Below are 26368 nucleotides of genomic sequence, written 5' to 3'. Positions count from 1 at the left end.
AAGATCAGACTGGAAGAAGACAGGCATAATACTGTCTGCATCATCCCTAGAAATAGCCAAATAGATTGTTGGCACTACAAGCTCTAAGAGGACAGTCTACTTCATCCCTAAACATAGAACTGAAAAACCAACTTGTTTTCTCTGAAAATAACATACCAGCTAAAGGAATATAGAAGAAGCCCCCTGAAATTGTGCAGTGAAATCACAGTCATGAAAAAACCCTCCAAAAAGACGACAGTTCTTCTGGTTATACCTCGAGCTAAAGATGGTGCATTCTGACAGAACTTCTTTTGGCTTATGTGCAGACTCTTAAAATCATTTGTAGATCGAAGATTAAATGTATAGCTCTCTTAAGAACACCAAACTACTGACTATAAACCCATCCTTTTTCAGTAGCAACAGGTTTAGGCTGATTCTCTCTTTCCACTGAAAGGTTTTTCATACAAGTCTTTCATAGCCATGATAAAAAAGGGAATTTTCCTGGTAGCATTCTTCACAGAAATGCTTTCAGCTAGAACTCAAGAGTGTGGAATGAGGTAAGGCCAGGCTGATGGGGGTGGGGAGAAGAATCAGTCATGTAAACAGGTTTTATATTGCATTTATTACAAACTCCCCTTATTTTCACTAACTTCTTTGCAAATTAGCACAACCATGACTGGATTAATTCTCTGTGGGTTTCCCTCTGTACTATTATTGAGCAGTCATGGGAAAACTCTGCCAAATGAGTATGGCTCTAGTGGAGCCATACATCTGGGAGGAAGGGCAATCACCAGAACACAGGGCTTGTCTAAAAAAAGACATTCAAGCAGATAGGGCAGTTAAGCTGACCTCCCCAAAGTGATGTTCTCAGACTCTAATTGTACTGAATTTTTGATGTTTTATGTCACCTTAAATAATCTTTATTGGAAAAGGAAGAATTTTATAAAGGATGTTTGTTGGTTTCCTGGCTTTACTCAGACACATTCCTACCCATTCTTCAGGCTTTTTGGCACATTTCATCCCTCACTGCACTGCTTCATAGCTGAGCAGGTCTCATTCCCATACCTGTATGTTCTCCACAGCTCCAGGACTTTGCTGACATGCTGAAACCTCTCTCTTTAAAGCACTGAAAGGTCACCAGACATATCTCTTTTCAGTACACTGAGAAACAGCCTTTGCAGCAACCATGTCTTCCTCACTCATACAGATCACGAGAGAAAAAAAGGCAAAGATAAAGTGTGACTTCAGCATGCCTCCTGCAGGTCCAGCAAATCCTTCCAAGCTGTTAGTGATTAGCGTCCCCTTTTGACTGCTGCATCCCCTAGAGAAAGGCACCATCCTGGCAAACAGCAGCACCGCTATCTCTTCTTGGTTCATCCAGAAGTGTTCTGAACTTGCCTCGGGATAACACACTCCATCAAGACACTGTGCAGGGGTTTATTCGTAGTGACTAAGTTGTGTCATCTGCTCTTCTCTGAGCAGCTCCCCTAATTGCTACGTTTGGCAGAAGCAGTTTGGAGGCCTCAAGCCTGTTTGTCCACACGTGACACAGAGTGATTGTAGCATCCTATAAGGCATTCTTTCCCACAAACATTTTTGTTTACATTGGGCAATGGGAAAAGAGAGAGAGGATGAACACTCTATTTATGAAACTGCTGCACTTCATAGCAGCCTCCTCCCTAAAAGCATCAGAAATTTCCAACAGTCCCAACAGATGATTTCTCAATATTCAACTAGTTTGCAACCGACTGGCATCAAGTGAGTGTAACGAGCTTCCAGATAGTGATGGCAAAATGCCTACTGGCACTGTCAAGGACTCCCTGTCTATATATTGTGGCAGCTCTGCTGCGAGTTTGGAGATGGATAGCAGTCTATGTCTTGCTGCATTCTTGCTTCTACCACTGGTCAGCAAGTTGTGCATCATTACCCAGCTTCCCTATATGCAGCCAGCTGATCTACCCTTCAAAATGGCACTCTACCAAATCCAGCTGCTTCAGCTAAATATCCTGGGGAAGTAACTACTCTATTTATCTACCCACTCCTCCTCCTTCATTAGCTGCATGGCCACAACTTCAAAAGCTTTATGAAATCACAGAGCCAAAACCATCTCTCTACATGACTACACATGCACGTGCACAATCTTATTTGCATTAATGATTACCATGATCATGATAAATACTCTGTGCTGCCTTGCTGCAGTTCAAAATGGAACGACAGAATTAAAGGACATAGGGAGAGGAGCCATGTCCACTTCCAAGCTAAAATTCCTGCAAGGATTCCAAGCACTGGCATACAGAAAAATGCACAAACGTTTTAAAAAGCAACTGACTCAAACTATGGAATGGAGCATCATAGTACCGCATAAGCCCTATCTTCAGTATACTCTGTGATTAAATCACAGAAGTAGGAAACAAAAAACATTACTCTAGTGTACTGAAGATATATAGAGATATTTCAATTTGATATAGTCAAGCTCCACATGAAATAAACAAACTATTCCAGCTCCCCCAACTGCTCTTCATATCCGACAATACTTTTCTATAGAGATTCAGGATTCTATACAGGATCAGGATACTGCAATTCCTGCATCAGCAGATGTTCAAGGGTATTTTAAGGCAATTGATTGCAATGAAGTCTGTGTAAGTGTCCTGGCCTTCATCCTGTACAAGGATTTCTTCATGAGATCAGTGATATTTAGTAACCACATTCCTCATTTGTCAGCCTTCTTTTAGAATTGCAAAACACACCTAAAAAATATTCCATTGCTCGATCACGCTAACACAAGTCATATTAATTAAGAATATGTTTGTGTAATTACATGGGAGAGGTGCTTTGCACAGCAGTTAAAGTACATGCAACATCTATAATAAAGCAACCCTGTGTGTAAGATATTATTACAGAACAAGGTTCTTGGTCAGAAAGAAGTAATTTAAAAGTTGATGCCAACCCTTTGGTGTTTTTCTAGGTCACATAATTTATTATTAGGACCTCATATATTTAAATCATAAAGTCTGTGAAATCGTATTTTAGGTGACTCAATAGGAACAATCATTCTGTACCATTTGCTAAATAAATGCATTTCCCTCATCAATTAACAATATATCATTTACACACAGCAAAAATATCTGAATGCTCTTGCAGAACTACAATTTTCTTTCGATCACTTTTCCCAAAAGAATAAACAGTGATGTAATCAAATTTGCACATCTTTAAAATTATAATGATTACTTTGGTTAGAGCTAACTCTTCACATAGGTCCGATAAACAGAGTTGCACACACTCTCTGATAAAGACTAGCAGGTTAAACAAGTTGTTAGCAGGTCAGTCTAACTGTCCTTAGGCAAGCAAGCTCCCCGTTTACTGTTTAAAACAGGCAGCAATATATAGAAGTAATGCTGCTTATGCTCAGCAAAGCCATTTTTATGCTTTCTTTTTAAAATTTTAATATCAAAGTATTCCAAACCTCAATTATACTTAATTAAGTGAAACCGTGACTATCCTACTTAATTATTTTAATATCTCAGGATTAGACAAGGAATGCAGAATTTTGGTGAACGTAGACACTGAAGGAAACACACTGACTGTTCCAAAAAAAAATTAAAAAAAAGCTGTATTTCATGTTTTGAGCCAATCAACAATGAGCCACAGATATTGTATTACAGATGATTGCTTTAATCCTAAGGCATTTTAGGGTGTATTTGAAGTAACACAAGGGAAGCTTGTTTTGATACATCCACAGTATAAAGCTGCTAGGGGATGGCTCCTAGATTCACACACTATGAGTCAGATTCTCTATTCCTTTTTGGAAAAGAAGGAAAAGAAGAAAAATAACAAGGAAAAAAAAAAAGGCAAATACTGTCAGGGAGACTTCAAGTCAAAATAATACCATTTATCATAAAGTTTTCATTCCCAAAATATTCCTTCTCCATCTGCATATTACAAAATCATTCATCCCACATTACAAATCTTTCATTTCACACTGTTAATTTGTCTGTCCGCATCTCTCACGAGTTTTCCAAACGCTGTGCTCACCTTCACTGATATCAGAAACATACCGGGATACAACTTTACACAATGGCACCACCTAGTGCTTAAAACACCAATTCTCAATCTTTACGCTGACTTCAACTGCGTTCCTCTCAATCACAGCTGATGAAAAATGGAATTTTAAGAGAGCACATTTTCTCTTCAAACATGATTCATTCTGCTTTTCTACCAGCTTGCATTTATAACTGAACTGCCTACACACGACCTCTGCAAGTATATTCTTATTTTAATTTCCAGTTGGTTTTCACGTAAAAGAAACATTCATCCACTGTGGGAAGACCTGGTATGTGATTAAAGTCAATGTAATTGTCTGTAAATGAGATGTAAGCTGCTTGGATAAGAGGAAATTAAACTATATGTATTTTACATTGTTTTCAAAGAAATTAAATATCCTGTAAAAATTCATGGCTTGAAAAAATGTTTACTTAAAAGATTAAAAGGTGGGTGCTATCGTATCAGAAAAATGCATCATCTGGTGCCCAAGCTTGCTATTTATTGTTACAGGCAGGCTGGTAGTCTTGCTATTTACAAATGTCAAACCACCTTACTAATTTTATATGTTTACTTAAAGTTTTCAGTTACTTTACAAATCTCCATCCGTGTGAGCTGAAATACACGTACCTTCCCCAGGCTGACTTTCCTTTTCTGGAGGTGCACAGTGAGATAACATCTCAGCAAAAGTGGCTCAGTTGCTTAAAACTTTGCTGGACTTATTCTTTTAAACAACTTCAGATGTTGACCACTGTTTTTTGTAACTGCTCAGTAAAAAATAAAATAATCAGTTTTAATAAGTAAAGCCCACAGAAGTTCCATTTTTACTTTCAATGCTCCAAGCCTCCCAGTTCTTAGTGCTGACCAAGGACTGTGCACCATGCTTCTCAAATGCCTGCATTTCAAATTAAAAATACCATATTATTTCCATAAGGGCTGAGTCCAACACACACTAGAGATGCAGGGATTCAGAATAACCTTCCCGTTTTGCTTGAGTCTGACACTTTCAGAAGCTGAAAGTAGAACAAGGGCCCAAATGAGCATCTCCAACGTCCAGTAGGTACCTTCTCTCCATTTCTGGCACAGCTGATGCTTCTCACATACTGTTTTGGTGAGAGGGACATTTAGAAATGCTCAGTGCTAGTGAACGGAAACACAGAGATCGTCTCTACCCTCAAATCTTTGTTTACTTACATGGTCATTACAGCAACCCAAGTCACAGTAGAAAGACTTTTCCTTGAATGTATCAACAGCTCAGAAATCCCCTGCCCTTCTTATAACGCTGAAGGATTTGCACTGCAGAAATTTCCATACTATCAATCCCACCTACCTTTCCCAATCTAAACAGTTAATATCTCTATTCCATCTCCTGTGTTCCTCCTCACACACCTATTCCTCTTTCTCTATTTTGCTCTTCTACCTTCTAATCTCTTCTTTACCTCCTGCAAGCATTTATATAATTAATTTCCAAATACACTTCCCTTCTGAATTACTAGCTATAGTAATGTTAATTTGTTAAATAAAGACAAAATCTCAAAGGAAAATTTTATCCAAAAAAAATCAGCACTTTATCTCATTCTTTTACAAAGGGTTCCATGGCATAGTGTCTTGAAATCTCTTGGTTTAGTGGATCCACATCTCCTTGAGTTACCAATATGATGAAAATACCAATTTTCTTAAGTCTTCCGTGCAGTCCTTTCACATATTCTTTGCAAACTGCCCGCCAAAATTTTTTAGTATTACAGCTTCATGAGAGCTGGGAATCAGGATGTGTTGTGTACATAGAGAGCACAAAGGAATTGCTAATATTACTTTTAAAATAGAGCAGATTCCTAATAAAGCCTCTTTATGGATAGAGGTTGGGATACCTTGTACCCTAACATGTTCTTTAAATACCAAAGCTTTCTCACCCTTAAGAAAAACAATATTACATTGTTCACTATGAGACAGTGCAAAATTGATCGTAAGCAACTGTACTAGTACAGTTTCAGTACTCAGATTCCCAGCATCAAAGGTCCTGAGAAGAGAGCTTTTAAAGACACGGAGAACTTCATTGATGCTGGCACAACCATTTATATGTCTATACAAGGAAAATGTTTGATTTAAAACCAGTTCAATTCCCTGAACCAGCTCATCAAGTATCCCTACAAATAATTTACCTGTGCAATTATGGTAGTGATGCAAGTGCAAAATAAAAGCTTTGTCAGCTGACAAGGCCACTAAAATGATGCTTCTTGAAACAGCACCCTTATGAAATAGATAACACTGACATGTACGAAGTGCTTTAGATTGGTGACAGCTGGACAAAATTGTTACAGAAGGTGAGGATACCTTAGAATACAACAAGAACAGTTCTGTTTTTTCTTCCTAGTAGAACAGCAGCTGTTAAGAACAAGCAATGACACCAAGCAAACCTACATTTGTTAACTAAAAGCTATGATAGGGCAGAAATGATTTTCTCCGAGTCATCTGTCCTTGTTCTTTTCATTCGTTGCCCATTTCTCTGTGCTGCAATACTACAGGTGTTGTGGTAAAAGCTTCTGAACAACAAACTACAACCTTGCATATAAATAAAAAACAAAGACACTCACAGTTTACATTAATATACCAGACAATAATCTGGGACAATTCAACTTGTTTGTGTAAGCAGCAGAAGCTGGTAAACTACAGCCATCTCACAGTGAGATGCTCCTCACAAGCTGAACCTATTTACACACATTATTCTCATGTTTATTGAAACATAGAAAGGCTTGTGCTGGAAGGGATCTTAAAGATCATCTAGTTCCAACCCCCTGCTGCAGGCAGGGTTGACAACAACTAGACCAACCCCTATCCAACCTGGCTTTGAATGCCTCTGGGGATGGGGCATCCCCAGCTTCCCTGAGCAGCCTGTTCAGTGTCTCAACCACTGAGTAAAAAAATTCCTATCTAATCTGAATCTCTCCTCTCTTTCCCCTTATCCTATCACAATCAGCTTGTGCAAAAAGTTGGTCTCCCTCTTATTTATAAGCTCCCCTCAAGTACTGGAAGGCTGCAATGATGTCACCATGGAGCCTTCTCTTCTCCAAGCCGAGCAAGCCCAGATCTCTCAGCCTTTCTTCACAGTAGAGATGCTCCAGTCCTCTGAGCATCTCATAACCCTCCTCTGGAGCTGCTCTAACAGCTCTGCATCCTTCTTGAGCTATGGGCTCCAGATCTGGATGCAGTACTCCAGATGAGGCCCCACCAAATGAGGGCAGAGCACAGGGGCACAATCCCTTCCCTCAAACTGCTGGCCCAAGATACTGGTGCCCTTCTGGGCTGCAGGTGCACAGTGTTGCTTCACGTCCAGCTTTTACATTCACCAGAACTCCCAGGTACTTCTCCACACTGCTGCTCTCAATGAGTTCTTATCCCAGTCTGTACACATATGGGAATTGCCGTGACCCAAACACAACACCTTGCACTTGGCTTGCTGAATCTCATTAGGTTCTTGTGGCCCCAACTTTTCAAGTTTGTCCAGGTTCCTTTGAAGGTTTTGTGTCAACTGCACCACTCAGTTTAGCATTGTCTGCAGACTTGTCTGAGGGTGTACTTAATCCCACTATCCGTATCATTGATAAAGCTGTTGAAGAGCACAGGTCCCAAAACAGACCCTGGGGGCACACCACTCATTACCAGCCTCCACCTGAACATAAAACCATTTGACCACAACCCTCTAGCTGCAACCATACAATTGATTCCTTATGCATCAAATATTCCAGTTTTCAGATTCATATTCCTCCAATTTAGAGGTGACAGATGAAGACAACAATGATGATGAAGATGGCAGAAGACAAAACTGGACATAGTAAGGTTGCACAAGCTTGGGCTTGCACAGCAAAATTTGGAAGCATGGCAGGGGCTATGCTGAAATCCCCATTGGGATGAAGGCCTTATATGTGATACTGCCACTATTCAATTTCCAAACTAAATACGAAAAGAAAGAACAACCAAACACATATTCCTGAAGAAATCATCTTAAAGTGAACTGTCATTTACTGCATGTACTAAAAAGCAGTTGCATTTTACATGTCAGACTGATGACTCCCATCCAACACAACTAATCTAAATAGATCTGAAGAAATTTAACAGTTCCAGGAAACCTTAAGTCCTTGTTTGGTTCCCTCTTAAGCAGAAACATCCTCTGATTATACAAACACTAATTTCCATGCAAACAGAAGAACCTTGTTAAAAAAAGATCTTTTTTAAAAGCATTTTTGCTGCTGGAGATAAGACCTAGGTAGTGAACTTGCCAAGCTGGCTAGCTAAGATATCATGGCATCACACCAGAATGAAACCGTTTTTCCTTTATTCACTTTACTTTTGGATACGGACACTGAAAGAATGAGGGAAAAGAAAGTATAAACTGCTCTGGAGTTCATGCTTGACAGGGCAGGTTATCACAGGACAGGTACAGTAGCTCTCATTCCAGCTGTCCATCTACTCCTCTTTTTCTTGGTTCAACATAAACTCACCCTGCTATAGGGTGGCTCGACAGCAACTTGTGAAACAAGAGTTTCACAGTTCTGAACTGATGCAAGGTACAGCTAGCACCAATTTCAATATTCCTTAATTTGCCAACTTGCAATTTCTGGCAATGCAGGAACTGCTACATAAGCAACTGAATTGTTCCTGAAACAGAGGCAGAGCATAACCAGAACAGTCATTCCAAGGTAAACTGTAGAGGATTGTGAATCAGAACCTTAGGCATATCATGCCCCTGTAAGACCTTGTTTAGAAGGCACAGAACTTGGTATTCTGTCTGGCTGATGCATAGTCCCACCTCCAGAAAAGTCTGGAGGCATTAAAAGCTTGATGAGTCTGATGCCGATGATTGTTTAAAGCAGATGGTCATACATCTTCTTTCATTTCCAAGCAGAGCTACATATCCAATACAAAGTAGACAGCCAAGTTTTCTTGCAACTAGAAAGTGGATTTGAGAAACTGAGCTCCTTTATTTCTTAAAATAAAATGCATGCAAAACTTGTGCTGCCTACTGGTATCCATTAGTACCTGTGCTTCTAGGCTCTCAGCAAAGAGGGCAGCTGGCTTTGTACTTAGGCTTTGTATGCTGCTGAAGTATGACTCAGTATTTGCTCAAGTTTTGCTGCTAGGCAAACCATGAGTTTTATCCAAAACATTTTTCAGTTTCAGATTTCACCTTCCTCTCCTTCCAGCTCTCATTTCATTTGACAGAACAAAACAGACTTTCTGCTCTGACTTAGAGCCTACAGATGGGATTAGAAAGGATCAGTCTTTATGGAGAAAGTCCATCTAGTCCCTTGGATGTGTGAATCTCCATCCATTCTCTGTGTGAGGAAGGCTCAAGTGCAGCCTAGTCAGTGGCCACAGAAGTGAGACAAGTGTATTCAATAAGGACACACACTTTGGAAAGCTAACTGTTAAACTTGACAGGCTCACAAAATGTAAGGCAAAGTCCACTTTTTCAAAACCCAATTTAATATTTCTGCTCCAAAGAATGGAGGTATCAGTGACATCAGAATGTGGGGAGAACATTCCAAAGAAAGCACTCAGCAATTTTTCCTACTCTTACCCCCAGACAGACAGGTAAAACATTTTTACTTTCTTCTTCAAAAAAGTAACAATCCATGACAAACACATAACACATACTTCAGTTACAGCAATTAACTCATAGACAGCTAAGCTCTTACAACACAGAATTAGGCAACCTTTCTGACCTCACCTACAGCAAATCACTCAGTCCACTGAGCAATTTCATATGTATTTATTTATACATTTTGGCACGTCATTTGTTGTTTATATGTGCCTAAGTGATTTTCATGTATATGTGGGCCTGCAAATGTTATGCTGTATACACAACACTTAGGCAAAGCCTGCAGTTGGCAGGTGAAATCCTTCCTAAGAGAGTACATATTCCAAAGGGATTGCAACAGTCATTGAAAACTGCATTTTAGTATTCCTTTTTGTTTCTTCTTCATCCTCAAAAAAGCAAAAAGCAGTTTTAGCATTTTTTCTTCACAAACAGAATGCAAACTAAAAAGCAGATTTTTTTTATGCTTAAGTTAACATTCCCTTGAAAGCGAAAGTAATAATACTGGCATTCACATTTGCCCAATATATAAGTAAGTTACACGAGCTAGAAAGGTTCTGAACCCTGATTTAGCTTGAGGAAAACAGTAATCTTTTTTTCCACAAAGAAAAAACTATTTTCTAATAAAACTAATGCCTCAAATCTTCCCTCATCTCCAAAATCAAGCCTTACATTTCATTACACTTTCCTTTTCTGCAGCTCGAGGAATGTTAACTGTGTTTGTGTTCATTGTGACAAACACAGATGACAACCAAGGAAGCAATTACAATAAATGTCTGATCCGCCTCCACTAAAAACAGACTTCAGCTTCAAAATACCATGCCACTCAAATCGAGTAAACCCTACCTGACACTAAAATTACCAATGCTTGTCATGCCTAAACACATTTTTGCACAAAATTAAACAAGCATGTCTTGCCTTTATCAACTCTTCTAAAAGAATAAGAATATATAGCAGCTTAAAAAGTAAGTCCTTGTTGTAGGTTTCTGTCACTTTTTTCTGGAAGAGAAGAGTTCTGGGCACTTGTAAACTGTGAAAATAGTAATTTTTTTAAACAGCATGTAGATTCTTGGTGGATTTCACTGGCACTGGTTGTGTTTGCAGCTTTGAAGTCTCCTCCAGGTCTGTCATTTGGTAAGGCTGCTGATGGGTGCCTGGGGTGCTTTGTCCTCCGGGAGGCTATTTTCCTTTAATTCATCCCTGATTAGAAGCAATTTATGCATTTTCATCTGTTTTATGTAAAGATCAAAGGGATCATGGATCCCAACATTGACCCTCTTATAGGCAAAAGAGGTAGGCTGCACATTTTTGCTTGTTTTCAGTATAAGCCTCAAAGCACTCATTTATACTGTTCAGTTCTTGATATGCGTCTCATAAATCAGCTTTTATATGAAGACCAAGTGATACAGATCTCTTGCTTTTAAACATACACATGCTTTTATGTTTATGTAAAACATAGTTTTGTGGAGAAGTTCCCATTTTCAAATCTCCTAAGATAATTATTTGCCCAACAAGAGTAGAGAGAGAAAAGATTAAAATTGATATTGCTATAGCAGTATAGCTGTACTGCAAGTACTACTAACAAACATATAACAAGTAAACAAATCCCAAACTGTCTTAGCTGGCCATGCAATAGGAAGTTCTTTTGAAGCTTTCTTTCTCAACATACAATAAGCAAAAGACTGACCCTTATGCAATTTTAATTGAATCTTTCACAACACAAAGATGTCTTTAAAATGTATTTCAGTACTATCAATATTCAGCATCCATTGACATTAATTACATTAACATTGACATCATGAATTCAAGAGCAAGAATACTAATATCGCTGAAACTTAAGTGAAAGAAACTTTATACAGAAGTATTACCTCTTTTTTTCTTTCTTTTTTTTTTTTTAAGAAACTTGATTTATGCCAGCAACTATGCAGATATAGGAACTTTCAAGATGTAGTCTCACGCAAATAAGCACACACTGTAAATGCAAACTCCTCTGTTTCAAGTCAACCAAACACAGGGCTCAACTCCTCCCTTTCCTTACTATGCATGCGTGGAATAGAGAGACAGTGTAACAATCAGATTGAGAAAGCCCCTCAAATCTTGCTTTGGAGGAAAGCAGCACAACTGTTGCAAAAATTCCTCATGTTTTAAAATTAGAAGAACAAAGACTGCCATGATAGTTTTGTCACTGTCAGGGCAAAGAGTAAGAACTGTACTTAGTGAGCAACGTCACAAAGACAACTTTGCAATTGATGGGCTTGCAATAAACAGCAGCTTTTACCTCAGGGACAGTGGGGTCTACCCCTACCACAACTTTCTAAAATTTGCCAAAGCTTATCATGGATGTTCTTCCATAATAGTGACAGAGGGGCTGCATGAAATACAAGATTTTAATATTGGAAAAAAAAAAGAAAAAAACACCACGGAATCATAGAATGGTTTGAGTTGGAAGGGACCTTTAGAAGTCATCTAGTCCAAATCTTCTGCAATGAAAAGGGGCATCTACAGCTACCTCAGGTTGCTCAGAGCCCAGTTGAACCATCAAAAATGAGGAATAACATTGCTTATTTGTCCTCAAAATAATCCTAACAAGACTAAAGAACATTTAGAATTAAAGTGTTGGAAAACAGAAAACGCTCATTACTTTGTAAAGGACTGTGCAGTCCTAGCTTTTGGAGTTTCCTCATACCATTTTAAAAAACTGTACTGGTACTTTTTATTTTTGAAACTTGTAGTATTTTCTATGGATTTTCAATTCTTAACATGCATTACATTTTTAAATGCATTGGATGTTCTCATGCATTTATGTGCTTCCACAATATAGCCTACTGAGCAGACTCTTACTGTGAGTCATTTTAGTTTGCCTACTATTAGTGAAGGTTTTGTTTGTTTGCTTACTCTCTCTGCTTAAGACATTCAAAATGGAAACCATACCAAAACCACCACATTTACTTCTTAGAGGTGACCAATAGCAAGTTTGGATGCTACCCTATTTTATAAAAGTGACATAGAAACTAAGAGAGAACAAGCTCTGTATTCTGCTTCCAAGTTCATAAATCACCTGTTCTATGGTAACCATAAATGGATGTTACTGAATACTAAAAGAGAAAGTTAATTTCCTGGACAAAAAAACATAGGTCCTACGTTGGCAGCATAGCTTGAAAAGATGATGCTTGTTGTAATTCTAATTTGGGCCACGCAACTGGTAAGACATCAACAATAACCATTATCATTTGAAACACAAACTAGTATGAAAGCATTCTTTCAGCCTTTGATGAAGCAGGTATTTGGTATCAGAAGAAGAAAAGTAATTAAACTGTTTTGAAACATTCTTTAACAACAGTACACCTCCCCCACTCTTCTGGAGTCTCTGTATTGATTCCAGACTCATCTCAACTTAAAAGCAGCTCTGCAGGCGTTAAGTGGAGTGCCATGAACTCCTATACACACCATGTTCTTCAGTCTCTAGTAAGGCATCCCTTACATTAAAGACAACTACCAGCAGACTGACAGCAACAGTGCAAAACCAATTTGTTCATGTTTAATTAAATATTTAGACTTGAAACAAAAAGAAGAGCCAGATGCTGCTTTATGGTAAAACAACCTGTGTAAGTTTTCCATTTCTCAACATCATGTTCCTCCAACTCTTTGTTGCACTCATCTTGAACGCCACATGTCCAAAAGAGACTGGCTGGATTCTCAGCCCACCTCATGAACACTTCAGCACTGAACTCAGGTGTGGTCTTATGATAGTTTATAGTATATCCAGTCCAAAAGTAAACAGAAGAGTATTTATTTTTCAAGAAGTGTCTGAATTCAAGAAAAGAACTACAAAATGAGAAGTCACACGGAAAGAAACACTATTGGGAGAAAGTGCAACTGGAAGTGGTCGTTAAATTTCAGTGAGCAAAGGCAATCATGACAGTTAAGAGGTAAATGCTTCAGGATAACTGGAAAAAACCTACACACAAAAAATGACTTGCTGTCAAACGTCATACAAACACGTTGTCTGATTTTTGGTAGAATTTCTGCATGTTACCAATTAACAGAAACCAAGAAGAAAAAGTCCTCTTTGAATCTATTAAATTCTGAAAGTGCATAAATCAAATCATACATATAACGAACTGATGATGGGGAAAATAAGTTACAGCCTGTTGTTTGTTCCTAATCACTTGTGAGCCTCTGAACCCCTGAAAACATCTCCTTGGATATTTTTTTCTGAGCTCTCAGACCAAGACTTGACAAAAGAAGGATCAGGTGGCTTGCCTGGAGTTGGTTTATTGCTTAGGAGAAACAAAATTTGCCTAGTTTTCTTCTCATGAAATCCAGAAGTTCACTCCAAAAAAATGTGGAAACACTTGTTAGTCATTTCTTATAATTGATAAGTAACCTAGTTATTCTTAGAGAAAGACTTAGGCAGTTTGTTTCCACATTACCATTGCTTTGCCCCACTGTTGCCATAATGTATGAGAACCACTAAAATAAAAAGTGTTATTAGTTAAAATGAAAACCCCATTGTGCCAAACATTACAATTGCTAAAATACTCTTCCTAAACCCACAGTGCTTCTAAGACTGCGAATGTAGGAAGAACACCAGGCACCTGGCTCCATGGGCACCAGGCTCTGCCAACATGATCAGGGCATCAGCACAGGCAACAAAAGGCAGTCTGGTTTGCCAGACCAAGTTCAGCTGAGTAACTCCTCCTCCCACATCTCCAGCTCCAAATGCCAGCCGTTCCTCTTCTGAGGCCACCGCATTTATCCTAAAGCATCTCTACAAATACTCTGAGGAAGCCACCAAACGTGCTTTCTGAGAATTTGGTCTTATTTAAGATACTAAGCAGATGCTATTTAATGCAGCTGCCTTAATCAACACAAATACATTTTTTCCCTCCAGTATTCTGTATCACAAAGTATCGATCCAGCGACTGGAAAAAACTGCTTTGCAGAAAGTTCAAGACCAATTCCCTTCATGCAAAACATCAAGAAAGAAGCCTAGAAGATCCCCAAGGTGGCACTCCGCTGTAGCCATGAGCACTGAATCACCCAGCAGTCTACAGAAGCAACAGAGATTTGATAACTGAATGATGTAACCACCTCACTGGCAAAAACAAAGACAACACTTACATGTTTTTAGAGGAGTGATCTGCTCTTGATTGTGCAGACAAGTAAGCAACTGTTTTGAAGACTATGCATTACACATATCTCAACACAAATGTGAAGGTGGTGACAGATTTATTCCTTGGAGGTACGGTACCCTCTGTGATCCCAAGTCTATCCTAAACCACTTCAACAGCCACCAAAACATTTGCCATGATCACAGTTTTTTTGGCAAGCCCAAAGAAAAGTTTCTTCCTGTCAATTCAAAACAAATAGAAGCAGCAGAACTTTTGAGCGGGTCAAGACTGGATAATGCTGAAGGAAGAATGCCACAGAAAAAGTGAGAAATAGGTATTTTCTTCTTGTGCAAACACTTGGCCTTTCTCCATTACTTTCTTGCTCCTACATTTTAAGCTCACGAGAACACAGTGAGTTAAGCATATCAAGATTGTCTCTTACATAAAATCTTTAACTAGGCTAATATTTGCAGCTCAAAACACTGTCACGTCCAAGATGTTATTCTAACCAGAACTAACCAAATAGATGAGTAAGATAAGAACCAAAGTGTTCCTATTTATTTCAGCCAGAACACAAAAGAAGCTGCTGACACGTAGGAGAGGAGTAACTCATAGTTCTGTTGAAAAAACTGTGATTTATAAATTCAGTAAATTCAAATAACAAATTAATCTAGAGTCAGATCATGACTACAGAAAAGTTTTGAGTCTACTTTGCAAGACAGCATTTTGAAAGTGATTTTTTTCTAAAGCAAATTAAAGAACAAAACACCAAAAACCTGTAATTTTAACTGAAATTCCAGATTTTAAAATTCTCTCTCTTTTTCCCATCCCCATTTTAAGCATGTAAAGACGAGTACAGCTTTCAGCTTTATGGGAATTACTTTCACTATCACACTGTCAGGTGTCTGGTAAATCACTGGAAAAAAAACCTGAACAATTACAATACAAAGCTGGTTTTAAAACAAGACACACAATTTCTTTTAGAAATAAGAGATTAAAAAAACAAACCTTTTTTTCTCTACCATGTACAACCTGAATTAATTTCTAACATCTTCTATAAACCTTCAACGTTACGCAGACATATAACAAACATGAAATGTGGCAAAAGTCAACAAGTTAATTTATTACAGTATTTAATCAACAATCTATCATGATCTTCATAAAAGATAAACTAGAAAACAGATTCTCATTCTGTGAGAAGATAAAAGTAAATGGGAAACTCTGAAAGTGTTCCAGAAATGCAAATGCGTACATCATTTGTGCTAAAGGCAACACCAACATTTTCCCTTAAATGAAGCAATATATAAACATGTAAGAACAGGGAAGCATTTTTCTGTCAGCAGAAAACACAGAAGCACTGCCTGTGATGAGTAAGATGAGTAAGTAAGGTAAGATGAGTAAGTAAGCGATCAAACTAAAAAGGAAAAAAAATAGCAATATGAACTACACAGTACTTAAAGTTTTATTTTCGATGTGCTTGGATGCCTCAATAGATACTGGCTGTCATCTAAAAACAATACTAACTAAAAACAGTGCCACTCATTTGATTTTCTACACATTCATCATCTGTAAGCCTGACATTATTGTGCCATCTTCATATTCCCAAACCCCCACATTAGGCTCCTTGCATTTCCCACACATTTCCCAAATACTTTACACATTCAATTCAGCTTGTTCACATCTTCCTATTTATGTCCTTTAATTTCTTTTTCCATCCTCTCCTCTGTCACCTTATGCAACTCTCATGTCAGCCAAGCACATGACAGCACACTAGCTGATCTAGAACTGCAGAGTTTTTCAGCAATCAGGAAGTATACATTTAATTATTGATCTTGTAGGCAAAACAGAAGAAAATCCTCGAGCCCAGGTTGCAGCCTTTTATTGAAGAAACTGGAGGAGGGAACTCTAATTTAGATGTCTTAGACTTCACACAGCAAACATATTTGGAGCTTTTGAGATCTTTACCTTACCTGTCATTGGAACTGGCCACCAAGCTCCAAAAGTAAATACAAGGAAACAGAAAAGCAACTGCATGATCAGTTGTCTCTTAGGTAACCAAAGAAAAAATGCTGTCCCTTACTCAGCTTTTGCTTACAGCAGCCAAGTAATCAAAGAGGAAAACAACACTGTTTTGAATATAACTACATCCATTGCCTACCTGGAGATTACAGCTGCTACTCTGAGCTAAGTGTTAAGTCTACCTCCCATTCATAATTTCAAGGTAGGAAAACACTTTGTGTTAAATAACCAGTGTTATAAAACTCATTCTAAGGCTTTAGCACTGCAGATAAACTGATGTAAAGCCTAATTTCAGTAGTTTCCATGACCAACAGAACTCGTATTTGCTCCCTCTACAAAGGTAAATTTCATAGTTTGAAATCTATTTTTCAGTACACTTCAAATCTGTTGAACATTAAGGTTGACAAGACAAATGGCAATGTTAATTATTTTCTTAAATATAAAATTATACAACATTCTTAAAAACCATTCATCCTTCAAATCTCAATCATCACTGCAGGGTGAGTCACCTACTGCCCCTTTTCAAAAAAAATTACCACATATCAACTGCCACTGCTTAAGATAAACATGCAAATCCATATTTCCACCTCTCTTTTGAAAACTAGAGTATTGCTGAATTGGTTTTAGGACCCTGAATTCAAACATTTTGTTGTTTTGACAAGAATCCACTGCCACAGCAAACACACAACTGGGCAATAAATGCCAGTCATTGATTCAGTTTTGAACAATTTAATGTCTTAATAATCAAAAGGAATGTTAGCCAAGCTGAGGAAAGATGCATGGATGAGTGATAAGATAAAGTGATGTATCTTCATGGAGAAAGAATGAAGAATAACTCATTCTTCCTGAAATAAAAGGTAAAAATTGCAATGCACCTCTACCTGGTGACAGCCAAATGGATTTCAGGAATGTTTTCTGCACTTTTTCTAAAATGTAGGAGAAAATGAGAACAAAACCTAATTAGTAATACAATGCAGCTGTAATAATGGCCATGAAAAAACATTTTGGGGTGTATGGATATGCCTTTCCCCAGAGGGATAAAGTTCCTTATACCCAATTTCTGGCATCTCCAACCACAATCCTAATTTTGCTGGGCAGACCACTTTTTCATCACTTGCTCTTCATACAAAAGCGTGCTCTGGAGTTACCATGCTAAAAGGCAAACAATAACTAATTTCATAGCTCTTCTTCAAGCGTGGATAGTGAATTCTAATGTATTTCTCAAAGTCAGAGAGCAGTTGGGCGCATGAAGATGTGGGACAAGTAAAACCCAGGCAAGGCCCAAGAAGGTGTCCAGCAGGATTTGGAGTAGTTAAATCTCTTAACTTCTTCTGGAGAAATGGACAACAGCTGTCATGTTGAGGAAACTGCTTCAGTTCTCATCGAGCTCATTTCTGCTCTCACATTCCCCAGCAGCAGCTGGAGTTAAAACAAAGCAAAACAAACAAAAATCCACAACTTTTTTTGCTTTATGTAATGATTCATCACGATAGTTGTATCTTTTTGGAGTATGATGAGTGCCTAATTACAGTGATTCAAATCTCTTGTCACCTGCAGGCTAGACTACAGATAGCAATGGTTTTTAGTCAGAGTTGATAGTGAAAAAGAACTTGACACAGCACGCAATGGTTTGTTAAGCATGATATATGCTTAAAACATCAGTATTAAAAACATCACTCCCCTTATTAATCTAGCCAGGAGGAGGAAGAAATCACATGATTTCAAGTTCAAAGTTGCTAAATCCCTTCTCCAGCAGGAGAACATGCTTGTCTGATTACATTTTCAGGTTGAACGCATTGTCACTCCATCACCTTTACCCACATTCCACCCTGCTTTGAGCCTGTTTGCTTCTGTCAGCTCTTCTATCTCCTAATTTTTTGCAATTTCTTAGAAGTTCCTTCAGCTTACTTCTTTTCTCCTTTGAAAACGGAGATATGCTAGTTGGGCCCTCTAGTGAATGTTGATGTTAATGCACTAGACATCCATGATAAACATTCCCAGTGTTTTTTGCATTTATGTTTTCCCCTGGTAAGAAACTTCTGAAAGAACAGCGACTTTGTCCATGTGCCTTTCACAAGTGGGCTCTATATGTGTTCATACAACCTCAAAAGCAGCACAAGCTGAGCGATGGCCACACTAGTTGCACTGTCACTTACTATCAAGACCCAGACTCAAGTACTCAGCTCTGTGAATGGCAACTTCTGCTAACCCTCTGAAAAACCTGCATCAAAAGCTCAGTGGGAAACTTGAGGGCTGAGGTCAGAGAAGCAGCTTCCTCACCAGGAGCAGAAGCTCAGGAATGAAAACCGCTTAACACTTCAAACACAGCTCCTTTATGAGGACAGAGATCTGCAGTATCCCCGGAGATCAAAAGGCTACAAATGGCATGTATACACATACACACACATCAGGTGTATGTGGGAAATGGTGAATTTCCTAAATTCAGACCCTAAAAATGTGATCAGCTACAGCATAAGTCAGAGAGCAGCACCCACATATCTCACAAACCACGTCACGTGCCTTAAGCCAACTCAAACTTCACCATTTAGAAAACAATCTCAATACTCCTATATCACTAATTTTAGATTCTTCAGGTACTATTTCACGTTCATTAACATAATTATTCATCTAATCTTGAGCCATTTACTTGTCTTTCACTTTTAGTTTCTTCAGATAAAAAAGGATCTTGCTAACAGGCAGAACTGGAGATGGTTAAAATGGTTTAAATAAAAAGCTGCAATTAAATTTAAACAGATTTGTGATGTCACCTAAAATATTTAGGTTTTTAAAGGAATATTTAGGTTTTTAAAGAAATGTTTCAAAAATAGGCTGCATTATGAACAAACCCCAAAATTAGACAGTCAAAGCTTCCAACAGTGCAGGAAAAAAAAAGAAATCAGAGACATAAGAAGCTAGCCATGGTACAATTAGTAAGAACAATGTCAGTATTATCCCTGTTAATTATCAATCTGTTATGCATTTAACTTCAATAAGTGAAATCTCTAAGTTGATAAAAGCATCAAAGATCAACAAGCATAGATATGAATGTCCTTTGTATGAATATCCACTATTTACACCGATGAATCCTTTCAGTCATAATAATTAAGGAGAAGCCTACCAGAATAGCAATCTAACAGTAGAGAAAAAGTTGCACATTTTGTTAGAACTTCCAACGTTACTTAAAATTGGGCCACCTCTTGGCTGTGTCACACTCAGTCTAGATTCCAAAAGAAATTATGGAAAGGAAGATCTATACGTATTTTAAAACAAATTTTAAAACAGTTTCTGAGAGTGAAGGCCTTCCCAGTTTTGGAGGGAACAGTTATTAACAGGCAGCTGTAGATGTCCCAGAACACGAGGAAATAGCATACAGGTGAGCAGGTTTTCTAATAAGCTTTGTGTTATCTGACGAAAGCAAGGCAAGGCAGAACCATTTGGAAGCCTGGTTTTCCTTCACTCCAAGATTAATTTTAATTTTACTTCTGAAACCATCACCAAGTTTTCATTATCACTTAAGATGTGCATATGATTTGCAATCAACAGATGTGACAAAACATGAACAAGCTTCAAAAACCAGGGAGTGAGGGGTATCAGACCATATATCTGTCCCTTAATTCCTTCAGTCCACTTGAAAAATAACCTCATTTAAAATAAGGCACATTTATTAGAACAAAGATCCTCCTGTGATTAATACATTGCACCAGATTAATGCAAGAATGAAACCTGTCCTGCCTGATTTCTAAATAAAACACCATTAAACTGTTATCCCTGCATAATGAAGTAATGACTGTTTATGGTTTCTTTGTGAATTCTAGCAGTAAGACTTCAGATGTGGTCACAGAAATCATAAATCCGCTTTGTTATCTAGAAAACAAAACAATTACAGCAATTTTCTGCTATTACAAGCAATTGTCTTTAATTACCCCAATATATTACTTCATTGTCTGAAAAGACAGGATGTCAGTGTGAATAGCATTGGTTTGGCAGCCCCAAATTATCAACAACCATCAAAATGGTACATGCTTTTTCTCTTCCCTTCCCTGAAGACAGTATCCGAGCTTTCAAAGCAGGCTGACTTTCTACCTTACTATCACGCAAAAAGAAAAACTGAAGAGGAAGGAATCAAGCAGATAATTTTAAAAATTGCAAGTAGTGTGTTCATGGCTTTCAAGCTTGCTCTTTGCATTGTGCATATCCTTTAATTATCAATCATTTCACAGCTCGATCCACTCTCCCTAGCAACTCGTTTCTCATTTGACTCCAATTTACAACAAAGGTAAGTGACAAAATAATAGAAACAATGGTACTGTGCAAGCAACCTATTACTTGACAATCATTCTGCTGACAGCTATGCAAGGATGTCTTAACAATATCAGCCAAACAGTGGCCAATTTCTTGTTCAAAAGAAAAATCATTTTTATAAAAATGAGAAACACCAACCAAACACTAAAAGATAGCAACTACTCACTACCCTCAGTTGCCATGAAAATCAAATTTAAAACTGCAACACCCCAATTACACATTTTGACTGCCTTATGTAAACTTGGGCACTTACAACTAACCAAAGTCTTTGTCCTTGTGTTTGTAACTCTGTACACCCACGTATTCCCAAGAAACTTTTATCATTTACAAATTTTAGAGAATGGTTTCAATCACAAAGATCATATTTGTCATTTTTAAGCAGTTCGAAGATTAATTAGTTACTGTTAAAAACACATTCATTCTATGCAATTCGCAATGATTTTCTCTCCAATGGGAGCAGTGACAGATCCATCTGCTTAGCTGCAACATTTGTTGTCTTTCCATTTCTCTAGCTGTAGAAGAAATGATTAAGTTAACTCATACATGCAAGTGTCATGTTCCTCAGCAGTGGCAGTGCAAAACAAGTAAATTGCTTCAGCTGTGGGAAGCAAAGTTAAGTGATTTATCTATTTTTTTACAAGTCTTTATTTTACAAAATTATTTTATGGCAGATAGAATATTAGGAGTTCTATCACTTTTATATGTAGAAGTCTTTTTCCCCAGGATATTTGAGTTGGGTTTGCTCAAATTAAAGTTATGGCTGCTGTTATACCTGTGTGATACTTCTTTTTCAACTATCTTCATGTATTAAGAGACAGCAGTATTTTCACCATTATCACTACTTGTTTCTTCAAAAGAAGGCCAGCTACATAATCTTCATACTAATGCATGAATGATTAAATTTGATATACATGAGAAAAAGATGCAGAACTTTCACTCTTCTGCTTCCTCCCCCCATTCACCAAGTAGTGCATTTCCTTTCATGACAATAACTTTAAGTCAATTCCCGTAAAGAGACTTTCTTAAAAATGAAGTTGGAAATAAAGACAGAATCACTAGCTTACATAGGCTCAATTACAGAAAGACATTTACATGCTGTTCATCCACAATAGGAGAGTTTTAAAATTCAAAGCATTCTATCTTCTGAAACTCAAGCAGCAGCACCTCCATAGGGAGGGTTCATTCCCCAGGCACTGAACACTGATACGCCGACATCCTGCAAAGCAGAGAGAGACCCAAAAATCCACATGGGGGATTTCTGTTATCGTATGTAGAAAAGCCTACTCAGAAAAAGAATGAATAAACAAATAAAACACCCTAATAAAAGAAGGAAGGTGACAGTTAAACCTCGCTGACATGTGCCAAAGAAGATAGATCAGATGGAACTTACTGCAATCTAAATATTTAATTTCCCTTTGATGAAATCTCAAGCAATCAATTTATTTTGAAATCAAACAGCCCCGTGAGAAATAATTTCCACTTACAGCCTAAGCATTTATTACAATTAAATGGCTACCGATTCATTATCAGTCTGATTTTTGTATTTTACCTCATGAATGGCACTGTGTTATGAATTGTCCAGTACCAACCTTACACTGAATTCCAGAGGAAGAGACCTTTGTAGTCACCTGAAATTAATGAAGTTAACAAGACTACCAATATGTATGGAACTCTGCTAACACAGCACTAATGAACAATCTGAGCTTTCACCTAAATTCTGTCCCAAGCTCATTTGCTATCATTTCTATCATATAGAATTTTGCTTCACTGTGAATATATTAATTCTATTTACAAAGGAATGCAACTCTTTCAGGCACAGGAAGACTGTCCATTCACGATTCTGCTTCAGAGGACAAGTGACACCATAAAAGCAGAAGGAGGTGGGCACCTTCCTGCAGCTCACTGCACCACACTTGCTTCAGGCAAACAATGAACAGATAAGTGCCCACTGGACCACACAGCTCAGGTAAGAAACTTGAAATAGCTTCATTCACACATCAAGTTTTACATTTGCCTGTTTCACTTTATGTGATTATTTAATCACTGAATATGTATAAATTAATATAATAATACAGATTAATATAAAACCATTAGCAAAGAAATACACGCAACATTTTTTGGATGATAAAACTGGAGGTAAAGCTATATAATATGACTAATTTTGGAGGCCACATATGCTTTAGAAATTACACTAAAAGAGCAAGTCTTTTGCAAGCCTTTCATTTGTCAGGAAAGATGGTCCTGACATTTACAGAGCCATCTAGCTTTCCTCCAAGACAGAATATTCTCAAAAACTGTACTTCTTAAGAGTTTGGTGATTACAGTGAAAAGCTAGATAGCAATAAGGCTTTATCGCCCCGAGGTGGACGGCCTTTTCTTTCAAGAGGTGAATTCAAAAGACAGTCCTCTCTTATACAATGGCAAATGCATCTGCAAAATAGGATCTCACTCTGCCCACACAGAAGTATGGCTGGAAGTACCTGACAACAGCTACGATGGAAAAGGGCAGCTTATCATCCTTCACAGCCCACAGCTCCCACAAAAAAAGGGACAGAGCCCACCAACAGAGTGCCAGCAGGTGTGCTGGTGCCCACTGGTACTCCCAGCAGAGACAGGATCTCACAGCAAGGCTGCAGTATTCCAGTAGCTTTCATTACAAAAAAGTGAAGTTAATTCACCAAGAAATGAGCCTAGTATTGCAGTCAGCCTAACAGCAAAGTTTCACTAATTCATATCTAATTCATAGCTACACTGTACAATGAGAGTAATGTATACATTATATACATGGATACTCAGAGTTGATATCCACATGATGAAGGACAAAAGCCACATGGAGATCACTGTCCTTTCAAATTCTTTCTGCAGTTTTTAAGTCTTTAACATCTCCCCCTCTCCCATCTGGTTTCTTAGGCAAGTCACACTGCTACCATTTCATAGGCAGCACTATTTATAAAACTGCTTAGCATGAAACTCTACATAGATTTGAACAATCAAAATATTGACCTGTTACTGGACACTCTTCGTGCCTACCTCAGTCAAAAGCAGATAGAAGAAAAAAGTCATGGACAGAATTTCCAACAGAAATGTAGCACTTTGTTGCTCTGCCAAACACAGAGATACTTAATCCCAGGATAAGGAATACATGCTAGAGATTCTGTAACCATTTTGGAATTACTCCCCTCTTTTTCAGAAGAATCTTGTGAGCTGAGGACTTGCTTTGGAAATAGCTTTGCTATCAAATAAGGTCTAAAACTAAACTAAAAAAAAAAACAACAAAAACCCCATAAACATGTAATTAGAATTTCTTTTAAAAAAATTATGTTCACTAACAGGCTTGTCAAATTAACTCTTCCAGACCGTTTAGATATTATCATTAAGCAACACTTGATATTTGCATATGACCATCTCCAAGGAGCATATTCATGCTTGGTTTTGGAATTTTATATATTTACCAAAGCAATATAAAATACTAAATATTTGTCTTAAAAAAATGCATACAATATAAAAAAACCTCTGTGGTAACTTTGGGGTCTGACAACTCGTAAGCTAGCAATGAAAGCTCTGGGATCAAGTCTTTGAGAATGCATTGGAAGTTTTAATGAAAGATAACAAAAGCCACAGTGGCAGTTTCATATGAGTAAGCTTTAAGGTTAGTTGCAATGTATTTAAAAAGAAACAACATTCAAATAAATTATTTTTCACTGCAGTATGCCTAGTTTTTGGAGATGGAATTAAAATTGGGCTTTCATTTTAGAGCAAGTAAAGCATAATATTAGACTATAATACTGCATGTACTACGGAGATCCAAATGCCCACGGTGTTGCAAGAGAACATTTTCCCTCAGGCATTTGAAATTTAATGCTTCTTTAATATTCTCTGTTGGATATTGTTAGAATGGAATTTCAAATATTTCCTGCAATTTGAGTTAAAGATTACTGAATAATGCTGAGCAGCAAAAAATTTTTGAAGCATACATCTAAAGCTGGCATAGTAGCTCAATGTCCTGTTGTTTCTTGCTTTAGCAAAATTAATTTCTACACTCTTCAACCACGAATTCAAGCACCACCTGGAGATTCAAACCCATCATTTAACTGTAGAGCATTTCTCGTTCCCTTGCCTAATACACTGAGGGAAGACCCTGGATGTCAGACAGCTATAAAAGGTAAAGGCCATTTCATAGCAATACCTTATCTTCTTTCAAATGAGACAGAATGCAACTTGAAAATCATTATCTGGTCTATTACTGTAAATAAATGGGATTACCTGTGATGAAATGAATATACGTGGTTTTGCCCATATTAAGAGTATAGACTGGAAGACTACCATCTGTCCACTAGAGCTCCAAATCTTCAAAAGGCTTTCATTCAATTAAGATCCAACTTCTTCAGCATCTATATGTTAGTGAACCATACTAGTGAACCACCATACTACTAAAGAACTAAAGACAGACTGCAAATTAAACCTAGAAAAAAAATGAAGCACAGCTGTATCATTCTAGAAACAAACCAGGAAAAAAAAACCTAACCAGAATCACAATTCTCTTTGCTTGATTACTTCACAGGGAAACTTCCTTTACTCAGTGATGCAGCTGCTTTCTTTTCCATCATTTGCATCCAAATTACAAGCACAGGATGCTCCTGATTTGTTCCAGAGCCACGGATCCCTTACTCCTACCAAGCAGATGCTGACTTGCTCTTTGGTTCCCCTCTATGTCAAGGCTTTCAATTCCTCTCAAAATGGCCCAGAATGCTGCTTCAGAAAGTACAACTACTGTGACTTCACATGAAATGCTTCCTCCACATCTTCCCAGACTTTCCCTTCTGTAAGGAATTGATTTTAAAAAAGAAAATTAACTTTAAAAACTCTACATTGTAAGCCATGGTTTTCACTCCTCAGGTATTTTTATTGATATTGTAGATAATAATTCAATTCTTAAGGGAAATACAATCCGTATAGCAGGAGCTATTGACAAGTTCCTCCTGTGCAAATACAGAAACAAATAAAAAGTGACATTGTAAAACAACCTGAAATGTTTTAAGTAAGTTCTATAGGAAACTAACCTCTCTCTTCTCATTGCATTTAAAACATAAACACTTCACTAGACTTCATAAAACAAGTAGTAATTGAATGAAAAAGCTATTGTATAATACCGATAGTTTTGAGATATTTGTTAAAAAAATAATTCAATTAGTCAAATGCTTTCAACTAGCACATCCAGTTATTGGTTTTACTGAACTATGAAAACAGGCTGGTATAACGTTCTTTTGAATTTCTCAAAAACAGCAGTGCTATGGATATGCCTTGGAAACGGACCTCAAACACA

General features: G+C 37.7%; 1 protein-coding gene and 1 long non-coding RNA gene across 12 annotated transcripts in view; one reads left to right on the top strand and one right to left on the bottom strand.

The window, feature by feature from the left end:
- The window catches only part of WDPCP (WD repeat containing planar cell polarity effector), a 141834-nt gene that overhangs the window by 108086 nt on the left and 7380 nt on the right, over window positions 1-26368 (bottom strand). The window lies entirely within an intron of this gene.
- On the top strand, window positions 9476-26198 carry LOC149918836 (uncharacterized). The gene is made up of 4 exons (XR_016463898.1): window positions 9476-9606; window positions 22859-23011; window positions 25068-25207; window positions 25607-26198. It is a non-coding gene; the product is annotated as an uncharacterized LOC149918836 (long non-coding RNA).

This window comes from Phasianus colchicus, chromosome 2 (genome assembly GCF_987193195.1).
Source record: "Phasianus colchicus chromosome 2, bPhaCol1.hap1.1, whole genome shotgun sequence".
In the NCBI taxonomy this organism is placed as follows: Eukaryota; Metazoa; Chordata; class Aves; order Galliformes; family Phasianidae; genus Phasianus; species Phasianus colchicus.
This window is presented reverse-complemented; position numbering and strand designations above follow the sequence as displayed.